Here is a 26,867-nt window from a genome sequence, read left to right as displayed (position 1 = left end):
TGCACTGAGATGACTGTGCTTCAAATGCAAGATTGTTAGTAAAAAAAATGCATTGAGATTCTATCAAATTACAGTTTCTAAAACAAGCTTCTGGAGCATTCTTACAGCATATTGCATCATAGAAATGCCATAGGTTAGCTGCATGAACATATGCTTGCAGACAATGCATGAGCTTGCTTGTTGAGGGATGGTATAACAATAGAATATTCATTAAACTACCCAGTTAAAGAACCTCACCTCTGAGAGACCAGGAGGATGAAGGAAGGGTACAAATAAATCCATGACTGCAGCACTTACGATGTTAACATACAACACTTGATTTTGTTTGTATGTTATGAAATGGGTTTAATTAGGTGTATGTATTCTTTGAGGTACAGCTACCCAACCCACATAATGAATGCATGAAGGAACAGTGAAACATTTATTCTGTTTCCAAATGAATTTCCATAACAATATAAACTGATGAAACATGCTGATGGCATTCACATACCCTGCAGTGGTGGAAAGGAGTCTATTTGCTGTTTATGAAACATTGCAATCATTTGTCTTTTGTTAAGCTCGGAGAATCTGAACGATTCTCATATAAAGCAGCTCTTGTGTATTAGGGCGAACCTATAATAAAATCACATACTGGCAGTTGTCATGCAGTGGGGAAAACCCAATTCATTCTCAACGGTGCCCTGTTGGAATGTGGTTCTCCTCTCCACTACTATGGTTAAAATATTAACAGAATGGCAGTAGCACACATATCAATGGTATCTCATCATGATTATACAGTCATCATCAGTCGGTCATCAGAGCTATCCATCTCACTGCCAAAATCCCCACTCCAACCAACTGCGTATAACCTGAACCTGACACAAATTTTCATCAAAGGAACTGCCGTATTGTTTATGGATAGGTTTCTTGACAGAGCTGTCCCCAATATAGTGCTTTTTCATTTTAATATGCATCATTTGTTCAACAAATGCCACTAAAATGATGAGCTTGCAGGTGCATACAGTAGCCCCAGCATCACTAAAGACTCACTCAGACTGTACATTGGTGAGGGGCGGGCCTTAGAAATCCAATAGCTACACAAGAGCTGCTCATCCGATGGACCACTTTCTGTATTAAATTTGTCAAGAATATATACATGCACCAACTGAGGTGCATAAAGTCTACTCATAAACATCTACAAGCAAAAGACAGAGTAGGATCTATATCAGATGTAAACGATAATAGGTGAGAAGTAATGCTTTTTTAAGGTACTCAAAACCTTCATTCAAGTCAAACTAGTTTAGAAGAAATCTTCAGAGCTCTTAACCAGCTTCCTAAATAATAATAATAATAATATTTATTTATTTATTTATTTGTTTAGTTTTATATCAACTTTACAAAATTACAACTTATTACACTTTGACAACAGCATTAAAAACCATCTTCCACATGATTTCATAAAATACACAAAATATTTCTAAATCTTATCTTAAATCATTCAATACAGCAAATCTTTCTACTTTAAGGTATCTAGTACTTATTTGTTCGTAATTCATCATCTTACCTACTAAGACTAATAAATTCACCTCAGTCGTTTAATTGCTACTATGCATTTCTTATTATAACCATACTAAATAAATAACTAAGTGCTCTAGGCATAAAATACAATAAAATCTAATTAATTAATAATAGATAATTAAAATTCATTTTAGGGTGCTGTCTACATCATCCTGCTCCTACTCCTAACTTTATTGTAAGCCTATCTATTTCAGTTACTCTTAATTGGGTTCACTCAATGCTTTTCTAACACGCACCCACAGTTGGTATAGGTCTATATGTACCATCTGACAATCTGAGTTCAAACAATATGTCCAGAATGCATTGCTTTAATGGAATCATAATCATATACCAAATGGCCCATAATTGTCATATATTCCGTTCCTAAAACAGGGCATTCAGAGAATACATGTTGCTGGGTTTCTAACTTATTAGGCTCCTTACAGATTCTGCAGAATCTTTCTTTCTGAGCTATTTCCATATGTGCGCCAGTGAGTGCTAACAATGGGTGCTGGTTAGTACGCAGTCTCAGACGCAAGAATCTGACTACTGGACTTGGGCATTTTTTAAAATATAATTGGGTCTGTGATACCTATGGGATACTGCAGCAACATATTTATGGCTGCTGAGAGATTTTAGGTGTTCTTAGTTACAGGCACAGTCTCAGGTCCCAATTATTCTTGTTAAATTTCTCTTTAGTGTCTCATAAGGAGTTTTCTTGGCATAATCAGGATGCCAATCTATTGTCTTGAATACAGCCTCAGTCAATCTGTCAAAGCTATCATTTGTGTTGTTTCTATTTTCCAGTAGCCGCAAGAGCAGACATTGAGGCATTGAATACATTTTTAAATGTAAGAGCTCCTGTTTCTTCAACAGGGATCATTTCATGATGTCAACCCCAACTCGAGGCCTATGTATTGTATCGGCGTGGACGGCTTGAGTCTAAGTATCTTCCTCCTGAATTGGCCTTCTACAACATTAGCCATGACAAATCTTACATCACCAGTGCTTCCAGACCATACAAAATAGACATTTTTTGTAGAATATAATTATTCCCTCAAACGTAAAATCTGCTGTTTCTCTTGCGAATTTTGAGATTACTTGAGTCAGTCGTTGGGCTTTTATTTTCTTGTTATCCACTATGTTTTTGTATGCAGCATTATTACTCACATCTAGACCGAGGTATGGATATGTGTCAATGTATTCTATTTTACCCACGTCAGTTGCGAAATTGGGATGTGAAGCCTTCTTTGATGCAAAGGCCATTATTTTAGTCTTTCCCATATTTATCTTTAGTTTATTCTCTTCTGCATACTTACACAAGGTTGCAAATATATTTTGGACACCAAGATATGTATTATCCAGCAAGACTAAATTGTCTGCATAAAGTAGACATGGCACAGACGACCCTCCTCGTTTAGGACAATATCCAACGGTAGGTAGTAATTGGTCAGCAGATCTGCCATATACAGCCCTGTCGCACTCCTCTGTATATCGGCACTGTGGTACTACCATCTGCTGAGAGTCGCACCCGTGCTTGTGTTTCTTGGTGCATAAATTTCAAAATATTAACCAACCAAGGGGGGCACCCCAATTTTTGAGTTTGCTCCAGAGTCTTTGACGGTCTACACTGTCAAAAGCAGTGGAAAAGTCAATAAAGACTATGTATAATGTTGTTCCCGCTGCGTGTCGTTTTTTCTTAATGATGGAATTCAACATTCTGAGGTTATGTACTGTGCCAACCCTGGGTCTGAACCCTGTTTGGGTGAAGTGTAATATGTTTTCCTTATTTTCCCACGTCTGTAATGTCTGGCAGATACATGATGAGAATAATTTACCCGAGACATCAAGTAACGATAACAGTCTCTCATTCTCTGGCATGCTACGTGCTCCTTTTTTATACGCTGGGAGAATTATAGCTTGACGCCATGTCTCAGGTATGTATTGAGCTTCACACCTTGTTAAATAATACACATAGAGCCTCATCACGAGTCCGGCGGTATTCCGGCGGATTTCCCGCTGAACGCTATTTGCGCTAACGCCAAGCTCCCTGGTGGAAAGCCCGCCAGATCATGAGTATGCGTGCAGGCACACAGGCACATGGCATTAACGCAAATAGCGGGTGGTGTAGAAATTGGCCAGGAACCCGTAAATCCAGCGCACCATGCGCTACCACCGAGCCGTGGCGATAATAGCGCTTCCTAGTAGCGTGCTGGAAATGCGTCACCGCCGGAACGGGAAATAAAGCGGTGGCCATTTTGGAAATCACAATCCACCGAATATCACAGCCCCTGCAAGCCATCTACCCCTGTGAAGACTGAAAAATGTCTCAGGAGCACACCAGGGGCAAGTCAGCCCTGGACAGGGTCAGTAAACCCAAATTCAGTGACTAGGAGCTGGCCATACTTATGGAGGAGGCAGTGGCCCACCATGAAGAGCTATATGGTGCACTGCAGCACAAGATAAGTGGGCAGCTTCAAGTGCAGATCTGGCGGGAAATCAACCAGGGTGTGTCTGCAGTGGGGCGCATGCCGCGGGATGGGGAGGTCTGCCACAAGCGCCTAAATGACTTGCGTGTCAGAGTACGTGGAATACTATCCCAGCACAGGAGTGCAAGCATGGGGACTGGAGGAGGGCCTGCACCACCACCACCCGAGCTCACACCCTGGGAGGAAAAGATGACTACACTCATCACATGGGCACCATAGAGGGAGTCCGAGGAGCGGAGGCTGGCACCGGTACCCAGCATGCTGCAGGTGAGCCCCCCCTAAAAACGCATGAACCTGTAAGGGGGACACATGCAGACCCTGAGTGAATGAAGTGCATGCAATGTGCGTGAGGCACTGTAGACACCCATAAATGACCCCTGGTACCACCATACCGTAGCGCCCCCTAGACTCCCCTGTACGTGTAATGCATCAATACAAAGGCCAGGGGCAGACATCCATGGCCATGGCACAGCTACGTGATGTGTGAGTGAGCATGAAAACCCCCCCAGCAACATGGGCACTGTGCATCCTCAGCAGGCATGTGAAGATGACACAGAAACATGCCCGCGCAGTGTCCCTCCACAGTGACACGTTCCACCATTCACAACATGGAGAGTGAACATAATGCAAGTGCAGTGCATAATTGATACTGTCTACAAACCCGCTTGAAGGCATGATATGCGTGATACTTATCTAGGCTGCCCTGAACTAATACCACACCCTATGTACCCCGCAGGGACACAGCGATCACCGCAGGCCGATGATGATGGTGAGGAGGCTACTACATCTCGGCGCCCGAGGCAGCGCGCATCTACCAGCGCCAACACCCCACAAAAGGGCCACCCGGAAGCAACACAACGCCGGACCCATCCCACATCACCACAATGTAGCCCAACCAGACAGCTGCAACACCCACAAGACCACAGGGGGACAGCACCTTTTCACCCAGGCCATAATGCAAACACTGGATGTAGAGGGAGCCACCAGTGGGTCTGAGCCTGATGAGGGACAGACAGCAACAGCTGCACGTCAACCAGAACTGTTGACCTAACCCAGACGCAGTGACACAGGAGGAATGGCCATACCTGAAGGAAGCCCAGAGGCAGGTGCACAGGATGCCCACACCCCACGTGTGCATGTGTGTCGGTTTCAGCACACCAGAGCCTGGCATTGATACACCATCATATGGTACCCCAGAAGATAGGCACTCGGACTGCAGCAGCCCCATCCAAGCTGCCAGCATGTTCCCCTACAACCCTTCTTTCAGGCAGCGCATAGCTGTCAGCCAGGTCCCCGTCACACCCGAAATACCATTGATCACAGGAGCTACCGTGATGGCACATCTAGATGTAATTGAGGCCAAACAGGCAAAAATAGAGTCCATGGCCAAAGTGCACAGCTGCCACATCAAGGCCATCAGCAGACCAATACGGGATGCCACTAAGTCCATGGCCCGAGAAAACACGCGGACCCGGAAAGGAAAGGGATACACCACGGCCCTGACAGGTTTCGGGCAAAGGGTAAGGGAGTTGTGTGAGGGACTATCTGCCATGCAGAGCAGAGAGGGGAATCTAACAACCTTCTCCGCCAGCAGCTGCAGGTCACCAGAGCCATCCCATCGACCTCTACTACGCCCACAGTGGGGTCCCTGGAGCCTTCACCTAGGCGCCGTTCAATGTGCCACCTGAGAGCCTGCTCACCAGAGGGGCCCGGACTTCATAGATGGACATGGCACAGTTTTTGGGGTGCCTGAGAACATGCACCTACCTGCACTATTTTGGGTGGTTCACTGGGGGGAGGGGGGATTGTGTGCTGGGGAGTTCCCTAGGGGGGAGGGGGGATTGTGTGCTGTGGAGTTCACTGGGGGAGGGGGGATTGTGTGCTGGGGATTTCACCGGGGGGAGGGGGGATTTTGTGCTGGGGAGTTCACTGGGGGGATTGTGTGCTGGGGAGTTCCCTGGGGGGGGGTTGTGTGCTGGGGAGTTCACTGGGGGTAGGGGGGATTGTCAAACATTTAATAAATCACGTTCCAAAATCATACAAAGCTTGGACATTCATGATTGTGATCACGTGCTCTTTAATCTACAAGTGATATGTGTTACATGTACCCATCAACCATATCTGAGTCAATTATCAATCAAGCCCTGTCTGGCCAACCTCCCCTCTCCTACCCTATCCCTGTGTACAAGTGCACCAGCTTCGGGCCCATCATCATCTTGACTTCCATCACCAGGAGGCTGCACATCGGCATCAGGGGCCAGTGGCAAATTCCTGCAACAGAAAATGTTGTGCAGCATGGCAGATGTTAGCACAAGTTTGCTGATATTTCAAGGTGTTAATGTCAATGCCCCTCTCGTACGGTATAGGCACCAATAGCATGCCTTCAGCAGTCCAAATGCCCTCTCAATGCATAAACGTGTACGTCCATGCGCAATGCTGTATGCCCGCTCAGCTTGAGTGTGTGGATGACGCACAGGGGTCGTGAGCCATGTGTACTGGGGACATCATACATCACCTGCAGGGGAGGGAATGCAGGTATGAGGACAAGGTTGGTTCAGTGGGTGCACAGGGCTCAGTTATCAGTGACATTGGCAGCAGAATCAAGTTTGTGTTGAAGAGGTCCTGCTATCTCATTGCTATGTTGCCATGCACACTGCGTCTTGCAGGACATGCATGGTCTCAGGTCGACGTGCAGCTGTGTTTCGATGTATGTGTGAGTCTTCATGTGTATCACACTCATGTGGTACAAGTACACTCCTTGTCATATGATCACTTCCATTGTGGTGTGTGGTGTGCAAACGGCAGCATCAGATTGATGTACTACTACTTACTGTTAGCACCACACACGTGTCTAGATGTATCAGGTCTGTCCCTTGTCGCTGGATGAGAGGACCCTTGCATCTGCATGTGCATGCAACATGTTGTTCGGCCATGTGTCATTGGCATTCCCTTTGGGTGGTGTTTCGTTTTCCGATTCACACTATTATGTACACTTATCCTGGCATGTGATTGGCCAATCAGGACTCATTGGGCTGCCTTACGAGCATGGCGGTAGCCGTGCCTGTATGGCAGGCATGGCAACCGTCATGCTCGCTACCGGCACTGCCTCCAGCGATTGGCCAATAACAAGCCCATCATGTGATGAGTGGGCTGTAATTGCTCATTCGCGGGAGGTGGTAATGCCGGGCTCCCGGTCCCCATTCTGCCCCATAGGGCAGAATGGGGGTGGGGAGCATGGCTGTGCCAGCACCGTTAATAACGGTGCCGGCGGCATTACAAGTTCTCCTCACGGGTGCCGCACAGCCCGCCTGATAATACCTGGCGGGCAGTCAGGAACCCGCGAGCAGAACTTGTAATGCAGCGGTCTGGTATGAACGGTTCTGGTGCCTTACCGCCACCGTTCATACCGTGACCACCACATTTGTAATGAGGCCCATTGTTTCAGGGATGTACGTTGTCATGGATCAAGCAACTTGTGTGTTGTGTTGTTGTGGATGTGCCTACTTTCGGGCACCATTGCCATGGCTGTCAGGTGGCCAGGGTGGGATGTCTATGGTGTGTCAGGGTGGGGAGCAACACTGCAACACACACAGGATGCATTGCAGTAGTTGGCCTTCCATATCCGACTGTGCTCCCACGTGTCTTTTCCATACAGACTGGCTGTGTTCTGATCTGTTCCACATGTCCAAGGGTTCTCGTGCAAGGGACATGCATGGAATGTTGCTGGGCTAGTGCTGCCTATGTCTTCTGCTGGCATACATGGATTTTACTGTGTGTCTCCACCCCCATCAGATGTCATTTGACATGCATTTCGAACTTCATTTGTACTCATCCAGCATCCATGTGTTGAGGGCTCGGTGTCTGTAGGGTGGCAGGGTACTATTGCGCTGGTTCATGGAGTCGTGGGTGTATCCTGGATAGCGGGCACAGCAGTGGCTGAGGGTTAGGTCTACATGTCATCTGCACATTCATGGAATGGTAATTTCTACTTTTTCTGTACACTGCATCATGTAACATGGGTGCTACTAGTGGTACATGTGTGCATTCTGCAGCTGCTATGACGTTTATGTCTTGTCCAACAGCATGGCACTGGCCCTTCAGCTGGTTCACCTGTGCATGTGTGCTGCCAATGCAATGTGCTTATTGACATGGAGCAGCAGTGCATCCAGCACCTGTCCCAGCAGGCCACTCAGGGTGGACTGGGCCATGGCATGCATCATGTCAACGGTGTGTTGGTAGCTGCCAGTTCCAAGGTATTGTGGCACGGACACAAGCTACATGAGCGGGGGCACTGCAGTGCTGATAGCCATATGGCTGCCTGTGTCTGCCTGGATTGTTTCTAGCAACTGTGTGATGGTTGCCATGTCCAGCCTATTCTCGGTCAACGACTCCCCATCAGTCAGGGCCCAGGGTATTGGCCTGACCCTGGGGATGGCTGCCTGCCTTGCTGGTGATACTCTACTCTTCCTTCTCCTCATCTCCACCACCCCCTGTGCTCCTAGGGCCCTGTCCTGGTTGGCTGGCCCCTGTAGCTCCAGGCGCAGCAGGTAGATGCCCACGTCAAGGCTCCCGGTTCCAAATGGCAGCATGGTGTTTAGAAGTGTGTGTCGTGCATGGGTGGGTCCTTTGTAGGCCTCTGATTTGCATTGGTTTCACCTGGTCACATGTTGTTGTCTCATGTGGTCTTTTACCTCCAGCATTTGGCTAGGGGTATTTTCGGCTGATTTTCCGCCGGATTTCTGGCGCTAATAGCGCCTACACCGGACTCGTGATGGCTCTGTAATTGCGTGATTGGGTGCCAGCGCTTTTACTGCCGGCGCTATTACAGCCGGCTGTACTTGCGCCGGCTGTAATAGTGCTGGCGGTATTTGTACTCGTGATCCGGCAGACCCTTAAATGCAGCGGTAATTGTGTTACCGCCAGATTTAAGGGTTACCGCCCAACTCGTGATGAGGCCCATAGTATCTTAGCCCATTGGTCTGGGTTTTATTTAAAGATGACATTTGCCAATCCATTGGGACCTGGGGCTCTAGAGTCTTTTAATTTTAATATAGATGTTTTTACCATTTCCCCACCAAATCTGAGGGGCCAACCTCCAGCCATGTATTTTGTTATGGAATCTTGATGGACATGAGTGACCCAAATGTTTTCTTGGATAGGGCCTATCATATATTTATTTGTGTCTCCTTTGGCTGTTGTTAGTTTGGCCAAATGGTTTTAGCATTGTTACAATTAAGGGTTTTAATCATATGTTGCCAGTTCTGGTTACAAATAGAATGTTTCCATCATTTTAGCCAACCTTGGTAGTTGGTTCTAATTAATTTCTTTTGTTTAATAGGTTCATCAAATTCTAACCCTAATTTGTGGAGCATCCGCAATTTCTTACGCATTACTCGTTTTGAGTCCCGAATCACACTTTCATTTTTATACAGGATTTTATTACATACCACCTGTTTTTGCATATTAATAGCCTCAGTCCTTTTAGCCATATTGTAAAACATAGTTTCAATTTCATCTACAGTTGAGTACATAATTTCACTCATAATATCTTCATGTGAGATACAGATCATCTTATTGATCTTCAGTAGATTGGATCCAGTCCAACGTACTGCATTACCCTCATGGTTCACACTTATATTTTTACAATCACTCGAGCGACTCTCCTGTATGTGAACATTAATTTCAAGTGCTAATATGTCATGATCACTGTTTACAGTAGGCATTATCACAAGAGTTTGTGTTTTTTCCAAACATGCATTGTTGCCGAATAGGTAGTCTAACGTAGCGACACTCCCGTTTCCTTTCCAAGTGTAGGCTCTGGGTATATCGCCCACCGTCCTACCATTCAGCATCCACAAGTCCCATTGTTTTAAGAATGTTATCCATTGGGTTTCCCCTTAGTATTTCCTTTTCCTTGTAACATGATGCTTCTTTTCCTGACATTTTCATACTCCACACATTCTATATTGTCCAAACATCTAGCGTTAAGGTCACCTCCCATTACTACCAAATGTGAGTAAAAGGATATGTTTATTGAAGACAGATTGCTTTCAATTCCTACATATAGGTCTTCTAGGTGATCCATGATAGGTGGAGCATAGACATTTATCAAGAGTAGCTTCCAGGATTAGAAGCTCTGGGACCTAATGGCAAAATGCCTACTGGTATGGATGCCAAGCGATGCCTTGGTCAGGATATACTAACTGTGGGATGTTGGAACTTAACAATGGGATTTCTTCTTCTTAGGTTTTAACAACACAATTTCTGTGGTCAACAACAGGTCTCTGGGGTCAACCTACATATCTGGGAACCACACAGTGGTCCTCATTCTGAGTGTGGCAGTAACCCTGCTGGTGCTACCGGCGGGTTGCCGCCGGACTCAGAATAATTTACTGGCACCTTACTTCCTGATGCCACCGGCTCATTACGAGTCTGGTGGCCAGGAATTCAGGTGCTGGTAAATTGTTAATCCCCGTACCCATAGAGTCCTATTAGACTCTATGGGAGTGGGGACACGGGAGCACCGGCACCGTTAGCAATGGTGCTGGTTCTCCCATGACAAGTCTGACTACCGTGGCTCCTGTTCCCGGTAGGCTCAGACCTGTCGAGCACAGCGGCCACGGTGGGCAGACTAATAGTTTGCCGGTCCGGAAACAGGGGTGCCAGTGAGCTCACCGGCACCCTTGTTTCTAGACCAGCAAACTTGTAATGAGGCCCATAGTCTCTGGCTTTCAAAACAAAGGGTCTCATTACAAGTTTGTTGGTCCTGTTACTGGACTGGCAAACTGTGAGTTCTGATCGCAGGTGCCTTTTTTTGCCCACCAGGTCGTACTTGGCCGGCAGACCGGCAGCCGCGATCAGAGCATGTCGGATGCACCGGCACCATTCTGAATGGTGCCGGTGCATCTGGCCTCGCCTATGGGACTAAAATGGGAATGGGGAGCATTTTATACCGGCGCCTGGGAATGGGCAAATACCGGGTCCGGCCGGGCCGTAATGACCGGCTTATTACCCATTCGCGGGCGCCAGTAAAATCTGCAAGTTCCGCGGCAGCCTGCCGGTTTCTCCCGGCAAGGCTACCGCCAAACTTGTAATGAGGCCCAAAGTCACTGAGTGTTGTAATACACAAGCTAGTGGTTCCTTTCCTGGACATTCCCCTTCTCTCATTATTCACAGGTTTTGGGGGCTAGGTTTACACATTGTTTGCCTCTTTCTTGACTACTTGATATCATTTATTAATCTATTTATTTAATTTATTTTTTGCATTTGTTAAGTGCACTAAGCCCAGAGGCATCACATCGCTGGTTACATAAGGACATGAAGGATACTTATATAAAGTACATAGTAAAGAACTGTACTTGTTACTTAGAGGTGAAAAGTGCCTGGCGTTTGGAATGTTATCAAGGCGCTTGTTTCAGGAGATTATGGCCAAAGGGTGTGATGCCATAGTTCACTAGGTCCAATGTTTGCTCATAGGGGCAGATTTGTGGGGAAGAGTAATGTTTTAAGCTATTTTCAGAAACACCCAATGAGATTTCTCAGATCTCAGGGACAGAGGTAGAACGTTCAAAAATTGGACCACAATGACCAGGAAGATGGTCCCTCCAGAAATGGCTTGCTTGAATTTGGGTATATCGAGTAGGTGAGAGTAAGAGTATCGAGTAGGTCTGTGCTTTGCAGAATTTATGCGACGGGTACCTCAGTGCTGTCATATACAGGCATTTGTGCACAATAGCAAGCGATTTGAAGGTAATCTCTTCCCGGATGGCAGCTGAGATGTGTTTATGCTTAGAGATATTAAGTGCTGCTCTGAGCGCATTGTTTTCAAAAACTTGCAGTTTCTTGATGTTGTGTGAAGAGGTCCCTGCAAATAGGGCATTGCGTAGTCTAATCTTGATCCTATGAGTGCTCTAGCAATGGTGATGCAACTTTCAGAGGAGAGGAAGAGTCTGCATGCATTCAGAAGTTTAGTTGTGTGGGCTGCAGGGGAGTCAGTCGCATTGACCTGCCTTGAGAGACACAGGGTAGTGTCTAGGTAAACGGCCAAGGTTTTAACATTACTGTACACTTGGATGGGGACGCCATCAATGATGAAGGATTTGTACTCTTGATTGAGATTACTCAGGGAGGTGGGCAATCCTACTATTAGAATTTCCGTCTTTTCATCATTGAAGCAAAGAAGGTTGGAAGCCATCCAAGCCTGGATCATGTGGTAGACTGAAAGTAAGTTGTGAGAATCTGTGGCATAGTTCCCCAAATGGGGGAGGAGAATCTGTGTGTCATCCGCATAGTTCATGTAAGAGATTCCTTTGTCATCAAGCAGGTCGAAAAGGGGTTTAGTGAATGTGTTGTACAGAGTTGGGGAGACACATATACTTTGTGGGACCCCACAAGTGATTATCCTGTGTGCTGTTGGTGGGCTGGGCCACATGTGATTCAAGTTCCTGCATGATGGTGAATAACTCTCTGGTGCTGGATTTTGGATTCCCTATTCTGTTGTTATAGGTAGATTGTTTTGCTTGGAGAAAGGCCTTTTATTGGTCATAACTGCTGTGGAGAACTAAGCTCTATTGGTCTCAGTAGGAGAGTGATTCCATTTGGATTCTGCCTGATGCTTAAGTAAGCGGGGGGTCTCTAAGTTCTGGTGAGAACCTAGCGTTAAAGTGCATGGTTGCTTTAGCTTTACACTGGATCAGTGGAGCTAACGTTAAATGGCCTTCGTGAGTATAAGGTTGTTGTGGTCTACCAGGGGAACTGGGTCACTGAGGATAGTGACAGGAGTGACTAGATCCTCCAGCAGGGACATGTCGTTGAGACTCTGTGTGGCTTTGGGTGGAAGAGGGGGGGCTACTGGAGAGGGTAGGTTAATGGCGGGCAAAGTGAATGTAATGAGGTTGTGGTTAGTCCATGGCAAGGCTGATTAGAGGTGATGGTGATGTTACAGTACAAGTCAACCAGCCAGTCCAGAATCCCTTGGAGTGCAGGGGTTCGAGGATGCATTGATTTAAGAATAAGGCTTTAAATGAGTTGGCTACAGAAATTGCATTTAGGGCCGTCTGGTCATTCAGGCCAAGGTTAAGGTCATCATGAGTATAGTTTTAAATGTTGGTTTGGAGTTGGATAGCATGTGTAGGATGTCCTCTTCAAAGGACAGGATAGGGCCAGGAGGGGTAAACCACATGCATAGTTGTAGTGGAGGTATGCAATATATAATATGATGTTGATAGTGAGGAGTTCTCTGGAAGAGATGTTCGGGTTAGGAATGTTCTTGAGAGGTAGGGAGTCTCTGGCTATGAGGGTGACCCCTCCACCTTTGGAGGTCTCTCTGTCTTTTCGAAGGATGATGTAGTTTGGAGGAATTGCTGGGGATAGGGCTGGGTCTGAGCAGTGTGAAGCCAAGTTTCAAAGATCGCTAGAAAGTGCAGGTTGTTGGTTGTAATAAGGTTGGCGATGTCAGGTGCATGAGCAGTGATGAGTTTGGATGTATGTTAAAAGAATGTATCCCAAAAATCGAAGTACAAAATTATGGAGTCCATTGCAAGCATTTTGGAATTCGATCTTTTGGGATTTTAACCATTTGTCCCCCACACTGCCTTTAATGTGTGTAGGGGACACCCCCTGACACCCCTGCAGCACATAATACCAAACTGGGAGAGTGGGGGACACCCCCGCAAACCCTGCTCCCTTGTTCGGTATTATGGGCTTCAACCTATTCTACTATGCTGAATGCACACTAAACGTGCATTCAGCATTTTAGATTCAATCATTTCGTCAATTTCCAAGAATTTTGTTTTCACTGGTGCTCCCTTTAGGTGAGAAGTTGGGAGGGACAGGGGCTGCTTGGTGGATGTATGCTGAGGCACTGTAGTGGTGCGTAAATGTGAGGTGGTGGATATACTCACAGGTAAAGTGATGCTAGGAGGGCTCCTTGTGTGGGTGCACAAAGTGGAATGTTCAAGCTGAGAGGTTGTGTTGATGTCCCAAGGCAATGGTTCCCCGACTAGGGGTTGAGGCAGCTGCAGCAGTCTTCTGTATAATTAGGGTGTGCGTTGTCAGTTGATTTGGGGCTGGTGAAATAGGGGTGAGGTTGGTATTGGCTTTGCTCATTGGGTACAGGAGGCTTATGGGCAGTGCATTGGGTGGTGAGGTAAGGAAGTGGAATTCAGGAGACCATTCCCTAACCTATCATGCTTCTGGCCCTTCCCTTCTCTCAAATAAAGCCTCTCTTCTTGACCTGGGTCCTCCCTTTTCCATGACAGCCTACAGATTTAGCTAGGATAACTGCAATGAGACGGCTTGTCACCCCTATTACAACCCGCACAAGCTCCATCTTAGAGCTGGCTTTCCAAGCAGCCATCCTCAACCACAAGAACCAGCCAAAAGGAATTTGCCACTTCCCCTGTCCTCTTATGTCTCCTGCCCCAGATTTTGCTAGACTTTCCTTCCGCGGCTACTACTTTCAATGAGGTTGGGGTGTAGAGATGACACATTCTTAATATCATGTGGCCAATCCAAGGTGCCCACAAACTTCCCCGGCCATCAGTCCACTTTGGGTTTGGGGTACTTGTCATTTAAACGTTTCCTTGTTCCTGCAATTGCCTTGTTTTTGGTAAAACCATGCATCAAATAGGGGAGCATCCATCCCCAAAATTATTTTATGAGCTATAACAGTGACCTGTATCTCAAACTAGTATGCAAATCTACATAATTGGAGCTGGACTTTTATATAGACTTTGTGGTCCCCATGAACACATGTCACTTGCACAAACCTTTCAAGCACCAGCTACTCCTTGTGCATGAAGTCTTCTTGGGCAGACATATGTCTACTTCCTTAGTCCAACAAAGCATGAAACAATTGCCTTTCCAGTTCCCAGGGTAGGCAATATGTTCCTTTGCCAGTCTTTTAGTCCATATTGTCCCTTTCTCTGGTATCTTCTGTTTCATTATGTAATTCTATTTGTACCCATCACAATTTCTCCTCAATCCTCTGCTTAACTGGCATGCAGTAGCACATGCCTGTTGGTACTATGAGAGGAATATTGCAGGAACTATTGGTGATTTGTCTCATCTGCCAAAATACAAAGCTGTTAACACATGGGGGTTTTTGTTTCCAGGAGTGTTGCTTCCTTGGGTAATGGGGCAGTCGAGCCAGGTCACTGGGATGTTGGTTGGGTGAAACTTGTATCTCAGACACCTATCACTATCATCAGTAGAGTTAACAAATGATGTACTATACCCGAGTAAATACTTGTATTTCCTGCAGAGACAGTGCTACTGAGTGCGACATTGATGTCTTCAATGTACCTTGCCAGTTGTATGTCTCCCTGCTGCATGAAGCAGCTGATGTGGATGATGTAAAACACCCTTTAGATGCATGCCTTCCTCTCCATCTTCCCCGCTCGCATGTTTAGGTGCTCCGGACATGTGGGCACACACAATTTTTAATCATACTTTCACTGACAGGACATGTCATATGTGTGTATGTAACACACTGGGGCCACCCAGGGCCACCCAAATTCTCTCATTCCGTGTACTAGTAGCTACTGGATGACGACTTGTGTGTTGTACACCAAGTTTCATCCACTGATTGTAATCTCCCAGCCCTAAACAGTTCTATGATTTTCTTTTCACAACTAATATTTTGTCTCATAAAAATAAGTTGCCACACTCAACAACAGCCAATAAATGTAATCTTCCGGTCCCACACAATTCTATGTTTTTTTGCGACTAGTATTTTGCCATATTGCAAAAAAGATGCAACACTCATTTACAGCAATTCAATATCATCGCTTGATTACTTGCCTCCAAAATATTATATGATTTTCGTATTGCTACTAATAGGTTGGGTTGTCAAAAACATGAGTTAACACTCATGTTTAGGGCCGCCGAATGGATATTGTACAACCAAATACTGTTCTGATTATATCTTCACGACTAGTATTTTGTCATATCAAAAAAAGTTGCTACCATCTGGTACAGCCACAGGATATGTGCTGCATGCATGGCCGGTCTATATTTCTCCTTAAGTTAGTTGTTGTCTCTCACAATTTGATGGCACACTGAGTTACAGCTACTGAATGCAATCCCCTACTTACCCCCAAACAGTTCTGAGAGAGTTCCTCATCACTCCCTAATTACTGACAAGACATGTCACATTTTTTTTTATTTATATATCTTTAATATGTTTTAGTTTAAAATAAACTTTTCACGTGACATCAATTCGCAATTGAAATACATATCGCATAAAATATCACATTTGTACAGGTTGTGCAAGGTCATGCAAGGTCATGCAAGGCGGTCACTGGAATGTACTGCCTGCTCCCTTTTAGTCATTTACAAATAAGGCCCATCATATTTCAACTGTCTACCTTTCCTTCAATTAAGCTGTATTTTAATGTTTGACCTCTCAATCAAATAAACCACATTTCAAATGTCTACCTCTCCATTAATTACATACCTTTTCAATTTTCTGTCTCTGGCTCAACATAGCAATTTTCAACCACTACCTCCCTTGCTCTAGTAACATGCTGCCTTTGAATAAAAGAGTGATCATTAACACTAAACCGGGCCTGGCTTAAACAATCTTTACAGTAATACTCGCCTGAACAACTTTTCTGCAAGCCCGGGGCAAGTTGGAGGATGTTCAGGCTCTTTGGCCATGCCTCCCCAAAAGCAAAATGGCAGGAGAAAGGTAGCAGGTATTTCCTTCCATTACCCCTCCAAAATTGTGCAGGACTCAGTGCATGTCCCAGAGGGATCAGTGCATATTTGTATTTATACAGAGTCAGTCTAGGAGGTGCAGAGGAGAAACTCTAGAGTGGTATTGCAGAATCCCTGCACTGGTGCATGTGCACTTAGCAATTGACAACAAAAATCCCCCCCCCCCCTACAACAAAAACAACATTCTGGACTTTCAATGAATATTTGAATCAGGAAAAAGGACTGGGACTTAGGCAAAATCTTGTACTAGTGCGTTTTGCCCATGAAAAGATACTCCATATGTTTGGTTGGCATCCTTGTTACGGCCCAGTGCAACTGAGACAGTGGCCCTCATTACGACCCTGGCGGAAATCGTGGCGCAATATGCACCATGGAGCACGACGGAAAGCTGCCGATAGCGCCATGGGGGTTGGCGGATTTACCGCCCCATTCCGACCTTGGCGGGGCGGTAAATCCCCATTCCCCATTTTACCCTTCCCCATTCCCATTTTCGCCCCATAGGGTATAATGGGAGTGGGGAAGGCGTTAATTGCGCCACCGTAAAATACGGTGGCGTAATTAACAACAAGGTTCCGTAGCGCCATGGATTTCTCCGCCCGGAAAAACCAGGCGGAAAACGCTCCATGGCGCTACGGGAACTCGTAGTAGGGCGGACGGGTCCGCCGCGAATAACGCTGGCGTAAACCCACTCCGCCAGGGTCGTAATGAGGCCCAGTATGTGCACCTGGTAGTCTCCATTATATGTTTTCAAACGCCAGACGATCACAGTCAGAGTATCCATGGGAACAGGACGGATAGAGCCTTTGGTGGAGAAGAAGCTGTTTGTTATAACTGTTGGGAATCCTTCATCTTCCCCTTAACTAGAGCTTCTTTCCTCTGCACCACATGTGGTCAGTGTGTGTTACTTTGACATATGCGTACCCCTGATACATTTTCAGGCATCCATCAAGAATAGTTACTGTCTCAGAATACCGTCCAGGACAAGTATGAGTGGGTAGAAGAATGCTGTCAGGAATGAAAACATACCTGGGACAGGGCATTTATCTGTGTTAAATGGCAGATGAATTGCCTCTATTTTTCGTCTAAAGGAAGCATCTTGTACTCAGCTTGCATCTCCAGGATTATCTTTCATACAGCAGACCATCCATGGGATGGTAAGGGAGAAGACTAGATGGTGTCTTTGGGTGGACCTTCAGATTAGTTGTTTCCAACAGATTGTCTGCTTTGCATTCAGGTACGAAGTCTGGTGTCCTAATGATTTGGAGGGTATCAAGATCGCTGGAATCAGACATTAGCTCTGTGTTGGACCCTTCCACCCACCCCCCCTCCCCGTCTATGCTTGTTAGGTAAGGCCTTTGTGGGGGGAGCATCTCAGGAGGAGTTCTTTGCTGAGAACACTACTCCGGTAATACGTTGTAAGTTACTATAAAAGCACATTTTGTCTAGTTCCATTCATAGTAGGAATTTGTGAAATAAAATGCTTTTCTCAATTTATGTCTCCTTATTTTTTACGTTTTTGGAGTGTCCTACCTAAAACATCCTGATAAATCATAAAATTAATGACTTTGAAAGAACCTCTCTTTTGATTTGAATCATTTTTCTGCCATGTTGTAGGGCTGGACAATACCTTTCACTTTAGCATACCACAACTCAGTCACTTCTGCTCAGGGGCAATACGTTTGTCTTGGAAGCAAAACAATGCAGGACAACACAGGTTTGAATCCCCATCCAGCGCTGAGAGACTTGTCTCCGGTAACATAGTGTGTTATACAAAAAATATATATATATATTTTCCTTATTAGGTGGTTGTGTCCTCCTTTTACAAATGTGTGATTGTTTGGACAGTTCAGAAGGATGTGGGCATTTTGTAAATATTCTCCATTTGCACTCACAGACCTCATCGCACTTGGTGCAGCCATCTTAAGACATGCCCTCGTCTGTGGGTTTTGCCTTATGTAAAACTCAATTTCTTCAGTCCATTCCTTTGGTTTCTGTTGAAGCATCCACCATGTTTGAACGATCTGTTGAGCACTTCTTGAGCATTTTGAGGAAAGGCTCCACTGTTCAATGGATGTTTCCCGGTATGACTTACCCTAACACCTAAGAGCACACACTCTCCACTCCCCACCATACAGAAGACTGGGTGATCTGCCCCCCACTATTTCCTTCCAGGGCTGCTTGCAGATCCTGTGCTGCCAAATTTTCCACCCTTCCCCTCCTCTTTCATTAGATGTCCACTCCCTTGTTTCTCGGCTTCCCTCACCATGCTCTTCCCCCTATGATTGTAAAGTGCTCTGCTACTTCCCAAAGCTAGGTCCACGCTCAATAAATACCCTGCTAATAAACAATAATGACTTTAGGGATCTATTGGGTTAACTGAACCTTCAGTTATATTCCTACATTTCATGGGGTTATGTTTCTGGCCATTTAGCTGTAGCACAAGAGATCAGAACAAACACAAAAACAGGAAGGACTTGTATTAAATTTTCACAGAAAGGACACAGGGTATTTTTCCCTGGTACCTTCGACTGACCTTGTGTGCAATTGGTTCCATGGGTTAATATCCCCGCAAGAATATCGCCATACAAGACTGCATGTTTTGCGGCGATATTGACCCATGGAACCTGTGGGGGACACCCCTGCAACTCCCATATTTTTTTAAAGGGAGCTGTGGACATCCGTGCAACCTCCGCTCCCATTAAAACCTAATATTAACCCCATCAATAGTATCGCCTATGCCGTTTCCCAACGACTAAATATATGGCGATATTATTGGTGGGGATAATATTATGCAATACCGTGCAATTGTCCAAGAGTAAAATTAAAGTAAAACCTTATTTCATCCTGCCTGTATAGATCGATTGGATTTCTTTTCATTCCATTTAATGGGGCAGATATGAAATACCGTTGTGTTCTTGACGACTGGGAAAATATGTTAAGTCCTTGTGGTGGTTATTGTGTGTTGTTTGTGCGTGCAATAGTTCTTTCAGTTCTTCTTTTCACAGAGTTTCATTTAGTTTTCAGTCGGTAAAACCCAGCTGTATCTCAGATATAATGAAAGATCCCTTGAAACACTTGTGTATAGGCGCGTTATGAATGCCATATCATATCATATCATATCATATCATATCATGACTAGGTTGTTAAATGGACAATGTACTTGCCCGGTCAAAGAGAATAGATATCGAAGTGCATTTTCTTTCTGTTTGCTGCATTGCAAAGCCCCTTTGAACGACTGTCGCAATACCCTTACGTATCAGGCTCGTTAACCCCATTGCAAGGTGCAAAGCTTCAGTCGGTGTCTGAAAGAAGGTTTCCATATCTTGCAATTCATGTAAACCTCCTGGGTGTCTGACTTTCCACCTCATATAATAGTAATGGATCTACATTTCATATTCTGTAATTAACGAGCTGGTGCTTTTAGAATAATGCAATTTAAAGACCTGATTCAAACTTCATTTATTTGGGCTCTGTGTAATATTTTGAATATGATTTTCCCATTTTTGCAGATTATCCAATGTTATGCTTAGACACAATAAGCCATTTACAACTCTAGTTTGTTGAGGTTAAAAAAATTTGTACTATGGGTCTCATCACGAGTTGGGCGCTAGCCGTTAAATGCGGTGGTAACGGTATTACCGCTGCATTTACGCTGCATTTAATGCTCCACCCAATCTCAAGTCAGGTTTGATTACCCCGAGATCATAGCTGGGGATAAACACACGGGAAAAATGCTAATTTTTGGCACAGTTACCGCCAGCGGTATTACCACATGGTAATTGTGACGAAAATTCCCCATTGGCTCCAATGGACCAATGAGCAATGGGGAGTAACGTTTAGCACCGTGATGAGGCCCTATATCCCGTTTATGTTATGGAACTGGCCAATTCTGAGCTCAGAAGGGACTACATCAGGATGAAGTTTGACATGGTCAAATCGGGGGAGGTATTGGGCGCCTACCATGGCTGGAAACATCCTTAGGAACTTGCATACAGTGGAGTGTAGACTGCACAGAAAGTGTTGAAAACCTGATGACTAAATGTAGTGGCGTGGAAGCGCTTCTTAGGAAGCACTTATTAAATCATGGAGGACTAGCAAGTACAAATATCAACTACAAAGAACTATGGAATAGATGATAGATGACCCGCAATGAGTTAGTATATACCATCTGACTCATCTATGGAGAGACATTGAAAAACAATTAAGTAGCTTTGCCTCGGCTTGCAGAGAGTGCACATTTGGGGAAATGTTGCCCGCTGGTGACCTTTTCCGAGGCAACTTTATCACTGGATACCCTTCATAGGAGTGGCTATGACTTTAGATTGTTTTTGTACATTTTCTGCAACATTTTAGAACATATTTTCTGTCTTGTCTTGTATTTAATGGTTGTATGTTAGAATGTATACAATGTTATTTTATTATGGGCATTATACCAATACTAAATAGTAATTCATAATTAGAATACATTTTTTGTACATTATAAACAGTCATTTTCTTCATCAGAAACTGTTTCCCAGTAAATTATTGAGTATTAAACGGGGCGTTTGGCTGCTGCCTTGCTCTGCCCAGGTCAGTAAACCTACATAAATAACACAATTGAGCAAGGTCATAGAGGTCTAGCTGCTGATTTAGAACTACTCACTTCTGAGTTTCAAAAAGGATCTGGGTGGACACAAATCTTTTTGAAAAACTACTGCAGTTCTCATTTAATTTGTATGCAGTTAGTGTGGGAATACACATGAATATTTAAGGCACAGGATATTCGACATTAAAACATACATGGTGCAGTACATGATTAATACAAATCAAATGACAAATATTTGAAGTATCACATTTTTGCAATTACATACTCTAAAGCCCCTTGCTGAGGAAACTTGAGAAATCAGTGTGGTAATAGTGTGGTAATAGTCAGGTGAAGCAGCACATTTATGTGAAACAATCAACAGTTGAACAACAACATAAAAAACAGGTCAACACGACAGTGTTTCGGCCGTTTTGAGCTAAACTTGGGAAGCAGTGGTTTAGTAGTCCTTCATCAGGATGGATACATTCTTGTGAGTGAAGTATCCTATGTCATCGTAATCAAAAAAGCACAATGGCTTAAGGCATCTTAGTGTCTGTGTACACTGATGTGGGCAGGTACGTAATACTTCTGCTAGACGGTCAATACGATTTGGAGCCTGTGTATGGGACAGAGTCTTTACTGCAGGTGGCACATTTCAGGTGTTTTGGAGTCCGGGAGTGAAACGTGAATTACCTACCTGCCCACATCAGTGTACGTAGACACCCGACCGAAATCCTGAGAGCGACGGACTAACACTCACGGAGATATCAGCGTTGGCGTGGTGAGCGGGAGAAGGCCCGGGAGTTGGCCGCAGGGGACATCTGGCTGGTCTACGCCCCGCGCCGCTGATGCTCTAGCCTGAGTGACATAGAGAGGTGGGACTCCTGTGCCGCGGTCGTGGTGTCGGGCCCGTGGACACTGCGGAGCGACTGGAGTGACCCCCGCTGGCCCCCGTACGTGTGGCTTTGCGAACAAGCGTTGCTGGCTCGTGGGCCCTGCTCCGGATCGGAAACAAGGTTTTGACCGGGTGTGCGCAGTGGGACCCTGCCTTTGCAGTTATTGAGACCATCCTGTTGGGCGAGAGCTGGAGCTCCCTGCCGCGGTGCGGCTGGTGCTGGAAAGTGGGCCATCGCGGGACGGCGTGATATCCTCTCCTCCCCGACCGAGGAATCGACTGCATTTTTTGGCCGGTAGCCGGGGCGCGCCACGCGTGCTACATTCCCTGCAAGTTGGCGGGACGGTGCAGCTCTTTTCTATGAGTGAGGGGTCGAATTAGCAAACTACCGCTGATACCTGAACATTGATGGCTCCATGAAACAATATTGTTGCGATACCCAGGCCTGAGCAAGCCCGTTTGACAAACAATATCCTACGCGGCACAGGCGGCCTGCTTCCGTGGTAAAGTCACACAGGTTCCACTGCCCCGTCGGGTTTTGGTGGGATACCGGCAGGTGTGGCGAACATGGGCAACACTAGGAAACAGGATAAGGCGGCTGAAGGGGCGACTGGGAAAAAGAAAGGTCCAATGGATTCGTACACCAGTAGCCAGGCAGCTAGCCACGAGCCGGATCCGTCGACAGCGTCAACGGCGGAGCCTGGCGTGGAGGGCGGCGACAGGGTTGATCGCCTTACGACGATAGCGCAGAATGGCTTCCTATCCCTGAATGTGAAACTAGATGACATTGTCAACACTACAGGAGCACTGAAAACCAGAGTTGACAAAGAGAGCCTTAGAATCACTGAGGCTGAAGACAGAATTGGTACAAGCGAAGACCCTATTGCGCGACACGATCGCGACATAGCGCAGCTTAAGGCGGGCATGACCGCACTGCAAAGTAAGTGTGAAGACCTAGAATCCAGATCCCGAAGGAACAATATTCGGATTGTGGGAATTTCTGAAACGTTCGGGAAAGACGCTATGGAACATCAAGTGGAAAACCTACTTAAGACTCTTTTTGGAACAGAATCCTTTTCAAGCCAATTCCTGGTTGAGCGAGCACATCGCACTCTGGCCCCCGCGCCGAAGCCTGGAGCCCCACCGCGTACTATCATCGCCAGACTGTTGAATTACAGGGACAGAGATGCAATACTTAGGAAGGCCAGAGAAATTGGGACGCTACAATATGAGGAGAACCGCATACATGTCTATCCGGACTTTGCTGCGGCAGTACAGGCCAGCAGGAGATCATATGAGCCGGTCAAACGGCTACTGAGGGCGCGTCAGGTCCCGTATGCGCTGATATTCCCGGCTAAAATGTGAATCCAGTATGGAGACTCCGTCCGCCGCTCTGGCATATGTGGAAGCAAATATACCCCTACCACCTAGAGGCCGTGGACCGGAGCAGAATGGAAGATCACCTCCAGGAGGGGGAGACCGGGGTGCTGTTGACTGAACTTGGTTGCGCTCTTATCCTATGCAGCTGTTTTGTCGATGTTTAAAGGGATTCTGCTCCCACTGGGGGGCTCTGAGTAACCTTCGAAATGGGTCGTGAGCCCGCTCGGGTGGCCTCGTGACGACAATGTGGCACCCACAGGAAAGTTCCAAAAAAGTTTAAGGGTACATCATCAAGTTGGGGTGGATGATGTGGGTGGAGGGTGGGATTGGGGAAGTCTGGAAGTTACAGACTGTTATTGCTGCCAGGGCATGTTTGCGACCTGGGATTTAGATTGGTTTAATTTCGGTTCCTGGTTGGTTGAAATCAGGTCTGGCGGGTGCACGAATCGGCTACAGCAGATAAACACAAGACATGGTGGAAGCAATGGCACAACATGGATTCTATATATGGGGAAATGGGTGACGGGGTGAAAATAACTTTATTGTCTTGGAATGTCCGAGGGCTAAACAACCCGATGAAAGCCAGAAAGGTAGGAAATTATGTCACCAGACACGGTCCTCAAATCCTAATGCTCCAGGAGACACACCCCAGGGAGCGGTTAACCGTAACATAATGGCTAAATGGGGCAAGCTACGTTATTATACAGAATATTCTTCACAATCCAGGGGGGTCATAACACTCATACATCCTGCGCTGGGATTCCGCACTGAGGGGCAGGAGGCCGATCCAATGGGAAGATATGTGTTGGTGTGGGGGGAAATGGCCAGCAGACGAGTGACCCTGGTTAACACCTACGGCCCTAACATAGATGACCCGGATTTCTATCTGAAAATGTTCGACACTCTCAACAAACACGACACAGAAACCATTATATGGGGCGGCGATTTCAATGTTGCACTCGACCCCATGTTGGATAGGTCAACCAGTGTAGTGAGGGCTCCCATGAAAACAGCGATAACCGTGAACCAACTCCTCCCACAGTTGTCACTGATAGACGCTTGCCGGGTGCTGCACCCGGATGATAGGCAATATGCATATTACTCAACAGTGCATGACAGTGAATCGCGTATAGACTACTGGTTCATATCCTCTTGCATCTCGAATACGCTGCAACACTGCACGATCCTTCCCCGCACGCTGTCCGATCACTCTCTGGTCTTATTGGGCCTTGTTTTTCAAGATGTTCCTAGACAGGCCAGAAGGTGGAGAATGCCGGGGGGTCTGCTGGGAGATGCAAACGTGGCCGAGTCACTACATGAAGAGATAACCAACTTCTTTGCAGACAATCTGTGGACGGTAGACCGGATATCCACGGTCTGGGAAACCTTTAAGGTTTGGGTTAGAGGGATCCTCATGTCCAAATCAACAGGACTCTTGAAGGGGGTGAGACGGGACCTTGAAGGGGTGGAACGGAAACTGAAAGAGCTGGAGAAGACATATAGCCGCACCCATGATAGGGACATCCTCGCTGAAATTCATAGACTCCTTAGGACCTTTGACAATTTGGCCACGAGGGAGGTACGATACATTGCGGCCCCCATGCGGGCACGTCGCTATGGGGAGGGGAAGAAGACGGGGAAAATGCTGGCCAACCTGCTTCGAAATGAAACAAATAACGCCCCAATAGCCACTATTCAAACAGCTCCAACTGTAATGGTCACAAGCGATAAGGGTATTAACAATGAATTTGTTGAATATTACAAAACACTCTACACGAATAGAGACCAGAAAACCCCCACTGAGACAAAAGAATACATGGCCTCACTGGGTCTCCCGACACTCCCAGATGAAGATAGATTGGCTTTGGAGCTACCTATCACAATAGAAGAGATCACTGAGGCCATCAAGGATCTCACGTCAGGTAAAGCTCCGGGTTCTGATGGACTGGGGGCCGAATTTTGTAAGGAGTTCCATGAGGAGCTGGCCCCTATTCTACGCAGAACCTGGGAGGAGGCCCTCAAACAGCACAAACTGCCCCCTACAATGAGGGAAGCTATTGTTACGGTGCTTCTCAAGCCCAGACGCCCACCCCAGGATATGTCCTCTTACAGGCCCCTCTCGCTCATAAATACCGACGCAAAAGTTTTCGCGAAGGTCATGGCCAATCGTGTGTTACCCATGGTTCCAGCACTGATCCATCCGGACCAAAATGGGTTCATTCCCAAAAGGTCTACAGCACTAAACCTCCGCAGGCTGTTTGGATCATGGCACAAATTGACCGGGGCAGGCAGGCGGTCGCAGTGTCCCTCTACGCCGAGAAGGCATTTGATTCAGTCTCATGGGAGTACCTCTTCTCGGTGCTGGAGGTGTTCGGGGTGGGACCCAATTTTATCAGATATGTCTGCCTACTCTACACAAAGCAAGGGGCGAGAGTATACACTAACAAAACCATGTCTGACATGTTCGAACTGGGAAGGGGCACAAGACAGGGATGCCCGTTCTCACCAATCCTATTTGCTCTTACAATAGAGCCCATGGCCGCTGCAGTCAGATTGCGCCACAAAGATAAAGGCAGTGTCATGAAGGGCTCTAATCAGCTGATTTCGCTTTATGCGGACGACACGCTGTTATATATCCGTGAACCCGACAAAAACCTGGCACACCTAATGGCAGATATACACGAATTTGCTGATTACTCTGGTTACACTGTCAATAGTTCTAAGTCAGAAATCTTCCCACTCACCCCTTGTACTAAATGCCCGGAAACGACGGAGGGCCTTAAATGGACGGAGAGCTATATTAGATATCTGGGCGTTCTGGTCTCCAGGAGCAGACAATCTCTATTTACCGATAACCACGAAGGGGCGCTACAGTCAATTAATGCGAAGCTTGCGATATGGAGGCACCTCCCTATCTCGCTGCATGGCAGGATAGCAGTGCTAAAAATGACCGTCCTTCCTAAACTACTGTACCTGTTTGTGAATTTCCCGATATGGCCAGGCAAGGAATTCTTCTCCAGGCTGCGATCAATGGTGACCGCATTTCTATGGAACCGGAAGACTGCTAGAATGAGATGGGAGAAAATGGTGGAACCATACAGTACCGGAGGCATAGCAGCCCCGGACTTTGAACTTTATTACTTAGTTGCCCAGGCGCAGTTCGCGAGATATTGGTATGAGACGGCAGAAGAAGCACCGCATGCATGGGTGGAGACACACACAGTTGCAACCTCGGATGTGAGATCAATTATCTTCGCCCCACGACATAGAGATGTGTGTGAAT

Source organism: Ambystoma mexicanum, chromosome 1p, assembly GCF_040938575.1.
Source record: "Ambystoma mexicanum isolate Mex_15411 chromosome 1p, UKY_AmexF1_1, whole genome shotgun sequence".
In the NCBI taxonomy this organism is placed as follows: domain Eukaryota; kingdom Metazoa; phylum Chordata; class Amphibia; order Caudata; family Ambystomatidae; genus Ambystoma; species Ambystoma mexicanum.
This window is presented reverse-complemented; position numbering follows the sequence as displayed.